This window comes from Giraffa tippelskirchi, chromosome 4 (assembly GCF_054371585.1).
Source record: "Giraffa tippelskirchi isolate mGirTip1 chromosome 4, T2T-mGirTip1v1.2.pri, whole genome shotgun sequence".
Lineage (NCBI taxonomy): Eukaryota > Metazoa > Chordata > Mammalia > Artiodactyla > Giraffidae > Giraffa > Giraffa tippelskirchi.
In genome coordinates this window covers 159,917,637-159,933,726 of record NC_137278.1, presented here as the reverse complement: position 1 = coordinate 159,933,726, position 16,090 = coordinate 159,917,637, and the positions used below count along the sequence as shown (strand labels likewise).

Sequence of the window (16,090 nt, the reverse complement as noted above, 5' to 3'; positions counted from 1 at the left end):
TTGTGTCCCTGCCTTATTTTTTTTTTTTATTTTTTTATTTTTTTTATTTTTTTTATAAATTTATTTATTTTACTTGGGGGCTAATTACTTTACAATATTGTAATAGTTTTTGCCATACATTGACAAGAATCAGCCATGGGTTTACATGTGTTCCCCTTCCCGAACCCCCCACCCACCTCCCTCCCCCTCCCATCCCCCTGGATCATCCCACTGCCCCGGCCCCGAGCCCTTGTCACATGCATCGAACATGGAATGGTGCTCTGCTTCACATATGACAATACACATGTCTCAATGCCATTCTCCCAGAACGTCCCACCCTCACCTTCTCCCTCAGAGTCCATAAAATTGTTCCATGCATCTGTGTCTCTCATTCTGTCCCGCATATAGGGTTATCGTTACCATCTTTCAGATTCCACATATATGCACCAGTATACTGTATTGTTGTTTTTCTTTCTGGCTTACTTCACTCTGTATAATGGGCTCCAGTTTCATCCATCTCAGTAGAACCGGTTCAAATGTATTTTTTTTAATGGCTGAGTAATATTCCATTGTGTATATGTACCACAGCTTCCTTATCCATTCATCTGCTGATGGACATCTAGGTTGCTTCCATGTCCTGGCTATTGTAAACAGTGCTGCGATGAACATTGGGGTACACGCGTCTCTTTCAATTCTGGTTTCCTCGGTGTATATGCCCAGCAGTGGGATTGCTGGGTCATATGGCAGTTCTATTCCCAGTTTTTTAAGGAATCTCCACACTGTTCTCCATAGTGGCTGTACTAGTTTGCATTCCCACCAACAGTGTAAGAGGGTTCCCTTTTCTCCACACCCTCTCCAGCATTTATTGCTTGTAGACTTTTGGATAGCAGCCATTCTGACTGGTGTGAAATGATACCTCATTGTGGTTTTGATTTGCATTTCTCTAATAATGAGTGATGTTGAGCATCTTTTCATGTGTTTGTTAGCCATCTGTATGTCTTCTTTGGAGAAATGTCTGTTTAGTTCTTTGGCCCATTTTTTGATTGGGTCATTTATTTTTTGGGAATTCAGCTGCAGAAGTTGCTTGTATATTTTTGAGATTAATTGTTTGTCTGTTGCTTCATTTGCTATTATTTTCTCCCATTCTGAAGGCTGTCTTTTCACCTTGTTTATAGTTTCCTTTGTTGTGCAAAAGCTTTTAATTTTAATTAGGTCCCATTTGTTTATTTTTGCTTTTATTTCCAATATTCTGGGAGGTGGGTCATGGAGGATCCTGCTGTGATTTATGTCGGAGAGTGTTTTGCCTATGTTTTCCTCTAGGAGTTTTATTGTTTCTGGTCTTACGTTTAGATCTTTAATCCATTTTGAGTTTATTTTTGTGTACGGTGTTAGGAAGTGTTCTAGTTTCATTCTTTTACAAGTGGTTGACCAGTTTTCCCAGCACCACTTGTTAAAGAGGTTGTCTTTTCTCCATTGTATATTCTTGCCTCCTTTGTCGAAGATAAGGTGTCCATATGTGCGTGGGTTTATCTCTGGGCTTTCTATTTTGTTCCATTGATCTATATTTCTATCTTTGTGCCAGTACCATACTGTCTTGATGACTGTGGCTTTGTAGTAGAGTCTGAAGTCAGGCAGGTTGATTCCTCCAGTTCCATTCTTCTTCCTCAAGATTGCTTTGGCTATTCGAGGTTTCTTATATTTCCATACAAATTGTGAGATGATTTGTTCTAGTTCTGTGAAAAATACCATTGGTAGCTTGATAGGGATTGCATTGAATCTGTAGATTGCTTTGGGTAGAATACTCATTTTCACTATATTAATTCTTCCAATCCATGAACACGGTATATTTCTCCATCTGTTTGTGTCCTCTTTGATTTCTTTCATCAGTGTTTTATAGTTTTCTATATATAAGTCTTTTGTTTCTTTAGGTAGATATATTCCTAAGTATTTTATTCTTTTTGATGCAATGGTGAATGGTATTGTTTCCTTAATTTCCCTTTCTGTTTTCCTGCCTTATCTACTCTACTAGATCTACTCTTGATGTCAACAGTATCTTATTCAATGTGTACCCTCCAAGGCTCCTAACTCACAAGGGGTAGGTGCTCATGAAATGTTTAATGGATTGAATTGAATTAGCTGTTACTCTAAGTGCACAAAAAGGGGTGCTGGGGCTCTGAAGAGCCTTAATTTACCTCATGGGGTTATGTGAAGATACTGTCAGACTTAGTTTATATAACCCAGCTCTCCACGGGTAAAGTCGATGCTGATTAACGATGAGCTTCTGCATATGAGAGAAAACACATTTTTATACCTAAAGGCTGATCGGTTTCTTTTCTGCTGTATATATCAATGATCATAAAGCAAGAAGACCCCTGGGACTCTATTCTGTTATAGCACACCAGCAAAGGCAGGTGTGCTGGGGAGCTTTGTATTTGCACACAAACACTGAAAGCAGGGCTTATTTTTGCAATTACTTGTGAAGGCTGCCCATGTTTTCCAGCATGTAAATTAGGACTTGAAGGAAAACATCTAATTGCATTTCGCTCCAACTAATTGCCAACTCAAAATTTTAGATTAGTGTGCACACCATACTTAATTTTTTTGTTGTTGTCATTAATAACACACTTAGCTCAGTAGAATGAAAAATAATGAGCCAAAATTGAAAAGGCTGGAGGACTGCCCCATTAAGAAAATGCTTTGGGTAGGGTGTTAAGGAAACTTGTAGACATGTGGCAAAACCATAGCTAAAATTGCAGACCAAGATTGCTAGGGGTTCATACTCCTCTGTTGGATTGCTGATAAAGGTTAGATGGAGGGAAAAAATAGAGATGGCATTTGGAGTCATTGCATGTGTTTTGCCACAAGGAGGGGCCATGGTTACAACCATGGATGTGTCCTTGACTTGTATTAAACTAGTAGCCTTTCCTGCATGAAAAACAAAGCCTACTTAAAAGAGCTTTTCAAAAATGTGCTACACATCCAGAAAGAATGGTGTGGTCTTTTGTGAGTAATATAAACATACTGTGATATCCTTATGTTATTAAATGAGCATTACAAAGCATGACAGAATCACAGCCACACAAAAAAATAAGGACAAGTTACAATGTTGACGGGAAATAAAAAGGGAGAAGCTTTTTCACATGTTGTCATGAAAAGGTAACTGGTTGCCTTAGAATTCTCCTGTTTTCTCAGCAAGAGTTATTCTCCAAAGGACATGATAAACTTTTTGTCCTTCTAAACACAGAAGTCAAAAAATGTATCCTTGGAGCTCAGTTTAGGAACAACAGGTTTGCACATCTATTTACCATTGTGGGTACTTTATTCAGGGATTGTTAATTCCCAGATTTCTAAATGAAGGATCAGAAGGGAGGATGGATGGATCTTGGAAAAACACATGAATTAAATAATATGCTCCCACCATAGCATCCCTCTGTACACATCCCCTGCCATTCTTTGATGAGCAGTTCAATGCTGGGCATGGTGCTAGATTCAACAGCTACTGCAGAGATGACACTCAGCAATATACCTACTGTTGTTGAGTTTCTAGACAGATGGGGAGCAGATATTTAAAAAATAGAGTTGTAAGTAAATATATACTTATAAACTATGTGAAGTGCCAAGAAGGAAAGAAGAACAGGGATTGATTAAGACCCCGAATGTTGCATCTCTTTGAAAGCTCAGCAAAATCTCTCTCCTTAAAAATGACATTTAAACTGAAACCTAGAGAGTGAATAGGATTTCACCAAAGCGGGGGCATAGATATTTTCAGACAGTTGGAAGGACAGTTGTGAAGGCTTGACACATTAGAGGGACGTGGAAGGCAGTGGTTAGCGTTGGGGCTGGTGACTGAGGAAGAGAGTGGCTTGAAATGCAGCTGGGAAGACTGGCAGAGGCAGGACCACAGAGGGCCCTGTAGACCATGTTTGCGCTGCTTGGTCACTCAGTTGTGTCTGATTCTTTGCAGTTCCATGGACTGTAGCCCGCCAGGCCCCTCAGCCCATGGAATTTTCCAGGCAAGAATACTGGAGTGGGTTGCCTCCATGGTAAGGGATTTAGATGTGATCCTGGAAGCTACTGAAGGTTAGATGTGATAAAAATCAATTTATAGAGCTTTCCATGTAGAGAAAGGATGTTGTTGTTCAGTCACTTAGTTGTGTCTGACTCCTTGTGACCCCATGGACTGCAGCATGCCAGCCATCCCTGTCCTTCACCATCTCCTGGAGCTTGCTCAAATTCATGTCCATTGAGTTGGTGATGCCATTCAAACTTCTCATCCTCTGTTGTCTCCTTCTCCCCCTGCCTTCAGTCTTTCCTAGCATCAGGGTTTTTCTAATGAGTCAGCTCTTTGAATCAGGCGGCCAAAGTATTGGAGTTTCAGCTTCAGCATCAGTCCTTCCAATGAATATTCAGGATTGATTTCCTTTAGGATTGACTGATTTGTTCTCCTTGAAGTCCAAGGGACTCTCAAGAGTCTCCTCCAATACCACAGTTCAAAAGCATCAATTCTTCGGTGCTCAGCTTTCTTTATAGTCCAACTCTCACATCCATACGTGACTACTGGAAAAACCATAGCTTTGACTACACAGACCTTTGTTGGCAAAGTAGTGTCTCTGCTTTTTAATATGCTGTCTAGGTTGGTCATAGCTTTTCTTCCAAGGAGCAAGTGTCTTTTAATTTCATGGCTGCAGTCACCATCTGTGGTGATTTTGAAACCCAAGAAAATAAAGTCTGTCACTGTTTCCCTTGTTTCCCCAGAAAAAGGATGAGAGAGAAGCAAAAGTAAAAGCCAGGAGACCAGCTGGGAGGAAATTTCCGTGAGGTTACTGATTTACTTTTTCATCATTTACCTGTTCATTCTCAAATCCATTCTCCACCCTTCTCATGAAAAATAAAAGTCTATTTCCCAAACTCTCTGGCAAACTCCCTTTTGGGTGGTTCAGCCTTTTGGGTGGTCCAGTCTATCCAAAAGGAAGATGGAAGGGAATGACAGAGCTAGAGGAAGGGAGAATACAGGATAGTCCCTCTTGTCCCTTCTTTGTGGTGCATCCCTAGCAGTGTTAGTCATTTTGGTATCAGCTGTCCCTGTCAGCCCCCTGAACAGACCCACTGGATAGTCCCATTGTTTGTGGGCTCTGATCCTGCAGGATGCTGTTCTTCGTGGTTCCTATTTCTACCTGGTTTCTCTAGATCTTAGACAGTAGCAATGCTATCTCGTCCCTCAGCATGTCCAATACTGGAGGCAGCAGTGGCTCCCTGCTCTAGTTGCTGATCTCTGGGTTGCCTCCTCACACCCTGTTTGGCTTTTCAGCTCTTTCAACACCTTTCTAATTAGCCCCTATATTAAATTCCCTCTGATCAGAGCTGGACTTCATTTTCCTCACTGGATTCTGGTGGATGCAATGAATGACAATGGTAGCTTGGACCCTGGGTGACAGCAGTGTGCAAGATGACCTAACATATGGACTTGAGAAAGTTTTTGTAGTCCTCTGTGAACTGAGGGACGACAGTGGAGAAATGAGACATATCTGTGAGCTTTATGTAAAGTTTCCCAGTACCTTGAACAGGATTCATTAATCTCTGGCTAAATTTAGCTGGTGTAGACTTGACTGTGGAAAACAAATGATTATTGAATCACCTCCTACACAGTATGGACATGCTCTGAAGCCCTCATCTGTGGTGGTGAAGCGGTCAACAATTGGATCTAAGCTAATCCCTCCACCCACAAGCTCCCACCTTTACATTCCAATTTCTAAGACCCAAGGTCTGGATAATTTTCCTGGGACTACGGAGCAATGTCTGACTACAGCATATGCAAATCTGTATCCCTTAAAATAGTGAGGGGATGGTTTTCTTTTGTTAAGATATTATTTTCCCCCAATTATTTCATAGCTTTTCCTTCCTTTTTCTTAAAAGATTGATAGCCTTTCTTGTTTCTTTTGCTCTTTAAAAGCAGGCAGTTCTAATGGCTGCCATCTGTTCCCCTGACCTGGCTCCCCACCCCCTGGGGCTCTGCTCCAGCACCCCTGACTGGAGAAGCTCTTGTATGTGTTGACACACTCCTCCATCTCCCTTTTCCCTCTGGTCCGATCGAACCACTGCAGGACTCAGGACTCTGTGAAGCCACAGGCAGTGTGAGTAACAAAGTGGGACAGAGCCGAGCATCAGCCACATTCCTGCTCTGGCCTCAGCAGGCTGTGTACCCAGAAGTCTAGAAATAACTACTAGGAGATTAATGTGTGTGGAATGGTATGGGTGTAGAAGAAGATGGCAGTGGTTTCCAGGCCTGTGGGTCTGCAAAAGCCCCCTTCCTTCCTCCCTTCCGTTCCTTCCCCCCTTCCTTCCTTTCTGTATCCATTCATCCAACAGGAATTTGCAGGACTTATCGTATGATTATTGGGAGTGTGTGTTAGGTGCTCTGAAGTTCATGAAAGAATTATAAGACAGGCTTGATCTTAAAAGTTGGATAGAACCTAGACACACATCTGAAAAACAAAGTAGCAACAGTAGGGTAGACATAGGATTAGAAAGCAGGAGGTCAGTATTTCATCTCAGTGGAGCCTTATATTGACTGTGGTCTTGGGCAAGTCACACAGCCTCCCAAAGTCTCTCTTCATGTATAGCATGAAGAGATTGATCTGAAAGATCTCTGAGTCACACCATTGTTCTGTGATTAATGGGCACAGTTAGGAGAGATCCAGAGCAATGGTTCTTGAACCTTTTGATCTCAGGATCCCTCTATGCTCTTAAAAATTTTTGAGGACCTCAAAGAGCTTTTGTTTATATGTGGGTTGTATCTATAAACATTAACCATACATAATGTTTAGTACAAAAATAAGATAGCTAAACATATTTATTTATTAATTTCAAAATAATAAACCTATTACAGGTAAACATAAAATTATTTCATGAAAAATAACCATACTTTTTAATCAAAGGCTCATAATTACTTATTCACTGAACATTGGCTTGACCAAATTTTAATCAGGCCTCTCTCTTACCCCAACAGGCCCCTAAATTTTGGCTTGCCTCCAAGTTTGAACACACTAAGATGTGGGCCATCTCTGCCTCCCCCTTAAGAGGTCATTCTGAGAACTGGCAGAATACAAAAAAGAAACATTTCTTGTGGAAGTGCTCACCCCATGGACTTGTCCTCCTCTCCCACAAAGTCTCTACTGGCCCTGCTTACCCCTCCCTTTGGGAGGAGCCTTTGTCTGTTTGAGATTGAGACACTTGCTGGTCTCTCATTGCTATAGTCTTATCTAAGCCTGGTTTTGCTTTTATTTGGCATTTTCAAAACAAACAAAATTAAAGAGAAAAGTGACATTGTTTTATATTTTTTTTACTAATCTCATTAATATCTGGCTTACTGTCTGCTTCTGCAGTCTATCTGTTGTGATATGTTGCTTTGGTTAAAGTACATGGAGAAAATCAGGCCTCACCTGGCTATAGTCGGGAAAGGAGGAGTTCAAAGATGCTTAAGTGGGATGTCAGGACCCCTAGGAGTACACTTTGAAAACTGCTCTTCTAAAGACTGAGAGAGAGGAAAGAGCTGGATGTTGAGCTGGATTCTACAGAATAGATTTTAGACTTGTAAAGATGGGGCATCCAAAGAAAGGAACAGTGTGAGAAAAGCCAAGAAAGAGAATGTGAGCAAGCTGTGTTTGGGAGAGAGAAGAAGAGGGAGTTAGCTTCCCTGGCAGCTCAGATGGTAAAGAATCTGCCTGCAATGCAGGAGACCCAGATTCGATCCCTGGGTCAGGAAGATCCCCTGGAGAAGGAAATGGCAACCCACTCCAGTATACTTGCCTGGAAAATTCCATGAACAGAGGAGCCTGGTGGGTTACAGTCCTTAGGATCACAAAGAGTCAGACGTGACTGAGAGACTAACACTTTCCCTTAACTTTCACTTTCAAGAAGAGGGAGTATGGAGAGGGAAGGTCTCTCCTTCACATCAAGTTCAAGTTATGCAGGGGCTTAACTTATCCCCTATCAAGAATTTGGTATTGATCTTTTGAGTCAGACATCCACTGGAAGGTTGTAAACAGGGGAGTAACTTTATCAATATTAAGATTTAAGACAATAATCATGGTAATCCTGTTTGATGGATTGGTACAAGGAGAAATGAAAGTAAGAGGACCAGTTAGGGTGCTACTGCAATAGTCCAGGCATGAGGTGGGGAAGATCTGCAAAGAATGATCACGTGGGATTGTAAAAGGATGAGGGGGTGAAAGGAGCAGGGAGGAATTGATACATCTGATAGACTGTGAAAGGTGAAGTGACATAAGAAGTCAAGTTAAAGCTTAAATTTTGAGCCAGGTGATGGGAAGAATGGAAGTAAAATATGTTCGGCAGAGATGGGAAATTTACCAAAAATAGTTTGGGGATAGATGATGCATGAAGTAATTTTGATATAATTTAGGATCTAAAATTCAAGATCTCCCTAAAACCTATAAAAGATCCATTGTGCGCTAGCCTGTGCTCAGCTCTGTGATTTCCTCACTTCCTTTGCCTCATACACTGTGCTACAGCCATAGGGATTGCCTTCTTTTCTTCCACTGTCAAGTTCACTGCAACCCTCTCTTATCTCTGCTGGGAACACTCTCCTATGCCCTGTCCTTCTCCTCTTCACCATCTCTCCCCAAGCCGGATACTTGTCAGGATTTAGATTTTTAGTTCAAATGTCACCTCCTCCAAGAGAGCTTCTTTCTCCCACTCCACAGGATCTTGTCACCCTGTTTTAATTTCCTTCTAGTGCTATTGTCTAAATTGATCTTGCTTTTATCATACTGTTTATTTTTTTGTCTCTCTCCACCAGGTTGTAGACCCTGTAAGAGCAGAACATTTTATATATTGTTCCCTTTTTATTTTATTGTTTTAAAATTAATTTTTATTGGAGTATCATTTGCTCACTTTTGTATTTACAGCTAGTATATAGTAGGTCCTCAATAATAATTGTAGACTATGGAAATATACAAGAGACTATAGAAATTTCAGGATTTATTCTCAGGGGTGACACCTGGTTGTGTGATTTTGGAAGTCATGTCAGAGAGATGGGACTTGTGATATGGCTGGAGTTAGAGAATGTCTGCTCTTTCTGACCATGGGGGCAGGATAAAGTGACAGCCAGGATGCCGAAGCCCTGTGGAGTTGGTGTTGCCAGGATACTGAGAGACAGGAGAGTGGTCATCAAACATTGCCCACTGGGATGAAATAGATGAGAGAGACAGTATGCCCATCCCATAGTTTCCTCACACTTGCCGAAGCTCAGTTTCAATTTTGATATTTTTGATGGAAAGACAGTGAAAAAGCTAGTTGGTCAATTTAAGTACATCTTCTGGCTCCTTACCTCACATGTCCTATTCCAGGTCACCCTCCATAAATGTTTTTCTGGACCCTCTAGTTCATCTTTTGTCACCTTTTCCTATCTCAAGTTTCCTTCTTAGATTTTCTGAAGTGCTCCTTGGTGAGCTGATGGTTGTCTATATGTTTGCCCCTCAGGTTAGCCAATCTAGCATAGAGCAGTTAGGAAGGATTGTCCCTTTTACAGGGAGGTGTGTTCTTGCTGCTTTCAGTTCAGTTCAGTTCAGTTCAGTTGCTCAGTCGGGTCTGAGTCTTTGCGACCCCATGAATCGCAGCACGCCAGGCCTCCCTGTCCATCACCAACTCCCAGAGTTTACCCAAACTCATGTCCATCGAGTCGGTGATGCCATCCAGCCATCTCATCCTCTGTCATCCCCTTCTCCTCCTGCCCCCAATCCTTCCCAGCATCAGGGTCTTTTCCAATGAGTCAACTCTTTGCATGAGGTGGCCAAAGTATTGGAGTTTCGGCTTCAACATCAGTCCTTCCCTGTTGCTGCTTTATTGAAGGACAAATAGAAGTTAGAGAGCAGTACTCTCTAGAAAGTGCTTCCCCAGTGACTCAGCGATAAAGAATCCACCTGCCAATGCAGGAAATGTGGGTTTAATCCCTGGGTCAGGAAGATCCCCTGGAGGAGGAAATGACAACTCACTCCAGTAATCCTGCCTGGAAAAATCCCATGGACAGAGGAGCCTGGCAGGCTACAGTCCATGGAGTCTCAAAGAGTCTGATTCAACTGAGCACACACTCTCTAGAAAGGAAGCCAAGTTAGAAGAAGTTGGCCTCCAAAGCAGTATAGAAGGCAACGGAGATGGACTGAAAGAGCCATTATGGACCAGTTGAGAAGCTGAACTTTTACAAGCATGGGTGTTTTAAACAGATTCATTTTCCAAGCTTGTATATTGCTTTTTTTCTATTTTAACCTTTGTGATTTTCAACAGATTATCTTGTGAAGAATCGCATGACAAGAGATTTTGGTAATGGGAGACCTTTATACAAGGTTCAAGGATTTGGTGATATTCTGTGGTCAACAGGATAGGATGCTGCCTGGAAACCTTTGCCCTTATACAATTCGTTCCCACTGAGTGTGGGTGAAAGTTGTGACTCTTATGAGATATTGCTTGGGGGTTTATGTTGTATTATATGGCAAAAAGAGCTTTGCAGATGTAATCAAGGTCACTTATAAGTTAATCATTGGGGAGATTAGCAGGTGGGCCTGATCTAATTTGGGGAGCCCTTAAAAGAAGGGCCAAAAGTAGCTTGTAGGAGATGGAAGTGTCCCCCAGATGTTAATCAGCAACTAAACATGGGCCTCAGTCATGCAGCCACAAGGAACAGGATTCTGCCAACAACTATGTGAGTCTGAATGAGCTGAGGTCTAGACAGGAACCCAGCTCAGCTGACAACTTGATTTCAGCCTCATGAGACTCTGAGCAGGGGACCCACTGAGCTACGATGTCTAGGCTTCTGAGCTACATAAACAATGAAATAACAAATGGGTATTGTTTTAAGCTGTTAATTTTGTGGAAATTTGTTACGTAGCAATAGGAACCTAATACATATTCTAATAAACATTTGTATATTTAATTGCCTATCTTTTTTTTTTTTTAATTGCCTATCTTAACTGAACCTTGCAACCTTTTTGAATTTCCCCATAACTATGAATCACAGTGATAATACAAGAAAGCAGGCTAACGATCAAAACAATTCTGCAGCATTACCATGTGGGGACCCACGCAGGTTCTCTCTCTCCTTAAATGATACTGTTTTTAAAAAATCATTTAAAAGTGGATAATTTGTTACTTCCTGCTCAAATTTTCCTTCTTAATATACCAGATCTTATTCTTTTTTTCCAAATATTAGGCAATTTTGTTTTTAATATCTGATTACCCAATTCTTTCCCACTTTTTATTCTTTGCAACACCACCACCACCACCTTGGTCTAAGTCATTGTTTTCTCTCTTCAGGACTCTTGGTCCCTCTGCTTCTTCTCTTCTTCCTCATGAGCCACACTCTATACAGAAGTCAAAGTGACATTTAAAAAATGAAATTAGATGATCAAATGCTGTTATTTCCCTGTTTTAAACCATTACAGGCTGACTGTCTCGCTTACAAATGCATATGTTAAAGCCCTAACTCCCCAGAATGACTGTATTTGGAGAGGGGATCTTGGTGGAAAATAAGGTTAAATGGGGTCAGAAGGGTAGGTTTCTGTCTGGTTCTAGAGATTAGTGTCCTTATAGGAAAAGAGATCATAGAGCTTGTTCTCTCTCCACACACACACCACAGAAAGGCCATGTGAGCTTACAGTGATAAAGCTGTGGTCTACAAGTCAGAGAGAAGGCTCTCAGCAGGAACCAAACTGACTCAATCTTGGACTTTTAGTCTCCAGAACTGGGAGAAACACATTTCTGTTGTTTAAGCTACCCAGGCTATGATACTTTGTTATGATGGCCTGAGTTGACTCATATAAAGCCCTATAGTGGCTTCCCATTGCTCCCAGAATGGGGCTCTTCACCATGGGCCCCATCTCTGGCCTCATCAGCTCCTTCTCCCTTTCTTATCTGCTTTTCTCACTTCAAACTGAGCATTCTTCACATCCCACTCTTTCCCAGTCTTCTCAGAAAGTTTGGTCCTTTAGACCTTAGCTCAAATGTTAGTTCCTCAGACAGGCTGTCTCTGTAACTCTTTCTGGGTCGAATTCTACCTCCTCCATTCTCCTCTATCACTAAAACTGACATATTTATCTGACTGTTCATTTCCTGTCCTACTTGGTTGTAAAATTCATGATGCTACAGGTGCATCTCTTGCATCTCTTTTATACATGGTTGTATCCCTAGAGCCTACCTAAGTGCCTGGTACCTAGTAGGTGCTCAGTGAATATTTATTGAATGAACAATGAGCTGGTATCTGAGGGGCATTGGTTTTGGTGTATTCAACATAGGCCAGGAAGCCAGAGCTCCACGTCCCGGGCCCAAGTCTTCCCTTTACTTGCTGAGTGCCTTGGGAGCATATCCTTTGCTGGTGACATATGTGCCTATTTGCTAAAAGAGGGAAAGCATTATTAATCCAGCTTCCAGGAAGCTGACAATGAATGAAATGTCTGTTTCTTTAAGCATGCATGCTGTTTTGAAGACAATGGATGGTATGGTTGGTTTTCAAATAGTTTAGTCACTAAACCAGTAATATGCTTATGGCATAGATCCATCTTGATAACATTTACAGTGAACAGTTTCTTATTCCATAGTGATCACATTGGAAATAATTCCAACTATATAATGCACAAAGATGTACAGAAGTGTTTTTCATTCATTCCAACTTCTCTTCAGCTTCTCAAAGCCAGTTTTATGGCCCTGAGTAATGTTACTATCTGGAGAAGGAAATGGCAACCCACTCCAGTGTTCTTGCCTGGAGAATCCCAGGGACAGAGGAGCCTGGTGGGCTGCCATCTGTGGGGTCGCACAGAGTTGGACACGACTGAAGCGACTTAGCAGCAGCAGCAGCAATGTTACTATCTTTAAAGAAACCTTCATTTTTATGTTCCCTAATTAATGTTTCTTAGGGCTTTTAAAAGTCCTCCCCAAAATGTCTTTTTCTTTGAAAGCACTGAAAAAAACAATAGACTGTGAGTATTAGGTTTCTTCAATACAAGTTAGTGGGGGTGGGGTGAGGGTTAGGGGAGAAAGAAAATCCCAAATTGTTATAGGATAAGATTTCCAAATTCAGGTGCATGGGGAATTGTGTTTTAAGTATTTCACTTAAGCCACTTAAAAGTTGAGTCTGGATGCAGAAAAGATTGTTTTATTCAGGGTGGTGGCCCCCCAGAATAATGAAATGCAGTAGCCATAATATGGGCTTCTGTGGTGGCTCAGACTGTAACGAATCTGCCTGTAATACAGGAGGCCTGGATTCAATCCTTGGGTTGGGGAGATCCCCGGGAGAAGCGAATGGCTACTCACTCAAGTATTCTTGCCTGGAGAATCACATGGACAGAGGAGCCTGGCAGGTTACAATCCATGGGGTCACAGAGAGAGTAGGACACAACTGAGCAACTAACACTTTCACCTTCACAGCCATAATATAGCATGTATTTTCTCTCTCTGTCATAAATGAGAAGGGATATGTTAGCTTCTTTTTCTGCATCCTCTTTCCTTTAGGAAAAGATGCATTCTATCCTAAACAGCAGTTGAGACCCATCTCATCTATTTCTTTCTCCTTAGAGATTTCTCCCCTACAAAGAAACAGAGGCGCATCTCCAGAGTGCTCAGCGAGGCTGAATCAGGGATTCCCCTTGAACCGTATCACAGGTAACACAGATATTCTCTCAGAAGTCTGGGGGTATATGCTGAGGATGCTGTCTCACTCAGACTTTAGAGCTCAATTCAAATTCCACCCTTTCTACAAGGTCTTCTCACTTGCATATGTCCACCTATGTGCATCAAACCCAAGTGCCTACAGATGCCAAAGAGAAATATAATTTTGTGATTTGGGGCAGATAAGAGACAATAGAGACAGTGGGCCTGTCCGCAGAGAGTACTTGACCCACGTAACAATATTCAGTTATTTTCAAAATCTCAGATTGCTCTCTGGGTTTACCCCTCAGTGATGAATCATGGTTTCTGTTCTACCGTAGTTAATTAGTCTTAACTCATTTCCCACTTAGTGTTAATTCTGGCATTGTAAATTCTGGGAGCCTAGGCCTAAAGGGTAGTTTTCTCAGCTACACTGTAATTACTCCAAGGAAAGGAATTTTGCCTGATGTTTGTTGTGTTGACTGGGATTGGCCTGTGGAGTTGCCCCTGTGCCCATCATAGTGCCTATAGCAGAGGCTCGCTGATTTTATTATTTTTCAGTTGCCTAATTGACACCCGTGTGTCTGTGTGCATGTGTGTGTGCTGCATTATAGCTACCACCAGCTTGCTTCAGTGCTGTTTCCCCAAGCATGTTCTGCTTAATGGAGGGCTGCTGCATAGAGTTCCATGGTCAAATAATTTGGGGGAAAAGCTGAGTTTAGCAAGGTTAAAGTTTAACAGTTTCCTTTACTGCAGGATTTTTAAAATAGCCTTAAAATGTTAATGAGCACCATGCATTTTTAAAAGGGGTATGACTGAGATGCCATGGGTGTTCTCAACTCCATCCTAAAAACTACACGCCCCAGACTCCCTTGCAATGAAAATTCTGGTTGAGAATTCATTTCTGCCAATCACGTGTATTCCTAGAGGATTTGAGAAGTAAAAGTGAAATGCAGGCAATTTCCCTGCTGTTGTTGATGCTGGCAAGTGAGGTCAGAGGGACATTATTATTTATAGGCAGTTTTGGCTTTGTTATGTGATAGTAGCAGCTTCCAGACTTTGGTATTGTGGGCACAGCGATGGGTTCTTGAGTTGAATAGCCTGGGGGCAGCCCCTGACTTCTGCTCCTTCACCCTTTCCAAAAATTTTGTAATCACTGGATTTCTCGTATTAAATTCCCTTTCTGCTTGAAACACTTAGAGTGGTTTCTGTCTCCTGTACTGAGTCTCAGCTGATAAAAGGGAAATATATATATATGTGTGTGTGTGTGTGTATAGTGTGTATGCGGTGTGTTTATACATACATACATACATCTTATTTGCTTGGAAGTGCTTTTGTTTTCATGGCATGGCTCTCCAAACTATGGTCCTTTAGGAAAACTCTGGGAATTTGTCTATGGAAAGAACAGTGAAATCAATATCAGATCTATGTTAGAGTCATGACTTCATTATTTACTAGGTTTGGGAGGGGACATCACTTTTGAGCCTTGAGTTCTTCTTCCTCATTTGAAATATAAGAACAATAATTCCTGCCCTCCAGACCTCACAGGGTTGTCATGAGAATCAAATGAGATGATGAATGTGAAAGTGGTCTGGAAACTGTAAATTGTTATAGAAATGCGAAGCCTCATCGTTAGTCATGCTGCCATCTATGGAAATGAGTGTTAGATTCATGATGCAGGAACATCATCCTTATAAGGGTTGCCTGCATAGTCTATGGTTGCTTGAAAACATTGGGGGTTTGATAGAGTAATCAGTTGGGAACAAAAATACCACCAGCCTTGCTGAAAAGACAATAAACCAAAGGGAACATTCCCCAGCTCCCAAGGTGGCCTCTTTAACCATGGTTGAACACAGACTTCTCTCTCTCCTCCCTGTTTCTTCCAAATTAAAGCCTTTGGGGGGAAAATTCTTAGCAGAATCCTTTTACATCTTCAAAACAGACCAAAGGAAGTACAGCAAAATATTTCCCTCATTTGATTTTCTGTTGGTGAGATGGGTCCTTTCATTAGCAGATTGAGTACAAACAGCCCCCTCAGCCTGCTTCAGTAATTTCCAAAACATGATTTACATAAATTTAACTTTGTAATCTTGTGGTTATATTACTGCAGTAAAATGACAAATAATGTGACACATGAAGCAGTTGCGTGTGTTGAGATGGTAGCTGACTGCATACCAGCAGCTGCTCAATTGAAGGTGTCTCTCACTTCTTATCCTTTCCTTTCTCAGAATTTGGATATTCATGAATTCCCAATTCTGGTCTTTTTTAGAAATGAGAGAGAAGTATATGCCTTTGCTTCACAAACAGATAATCTGAAGTTAGTGAGTGGCTACAAATCACCTGCTTCATTTAGGATTCTTGGAAAAAGCTTGGCTTAATATAAGCAGTTCAACCCAACAGGCATCTGTGTAGGGCTAATGCCTGTAGGACCCTGTTAGAGTTAATGACTGAGGTCCAGGGT

General features: G+C 41.5%; 1 long non-coding RNA gene across 1 annotated transcript in view; it reads left to right on the top strand.

Moving 5' to 3' along the window:
* The window catches only part of LOC145546965 (uncharacterized), a 473,665-nt gene that overhangs the window by 349,441 nt on the left and 108,134 nt on the right, over positions 1 to 16,090 (top strand). The window contains exon 6 of the long non-coding RNA XR_014083422.1: positions 13,558 to 13,644. This is a non-coding gene — a long non-coding RNA (uncharacterized LOC145546965). The remainder of the gene's footprint in view (positions 1 to 13,557; positions 13,645 to 16,090) is intronic.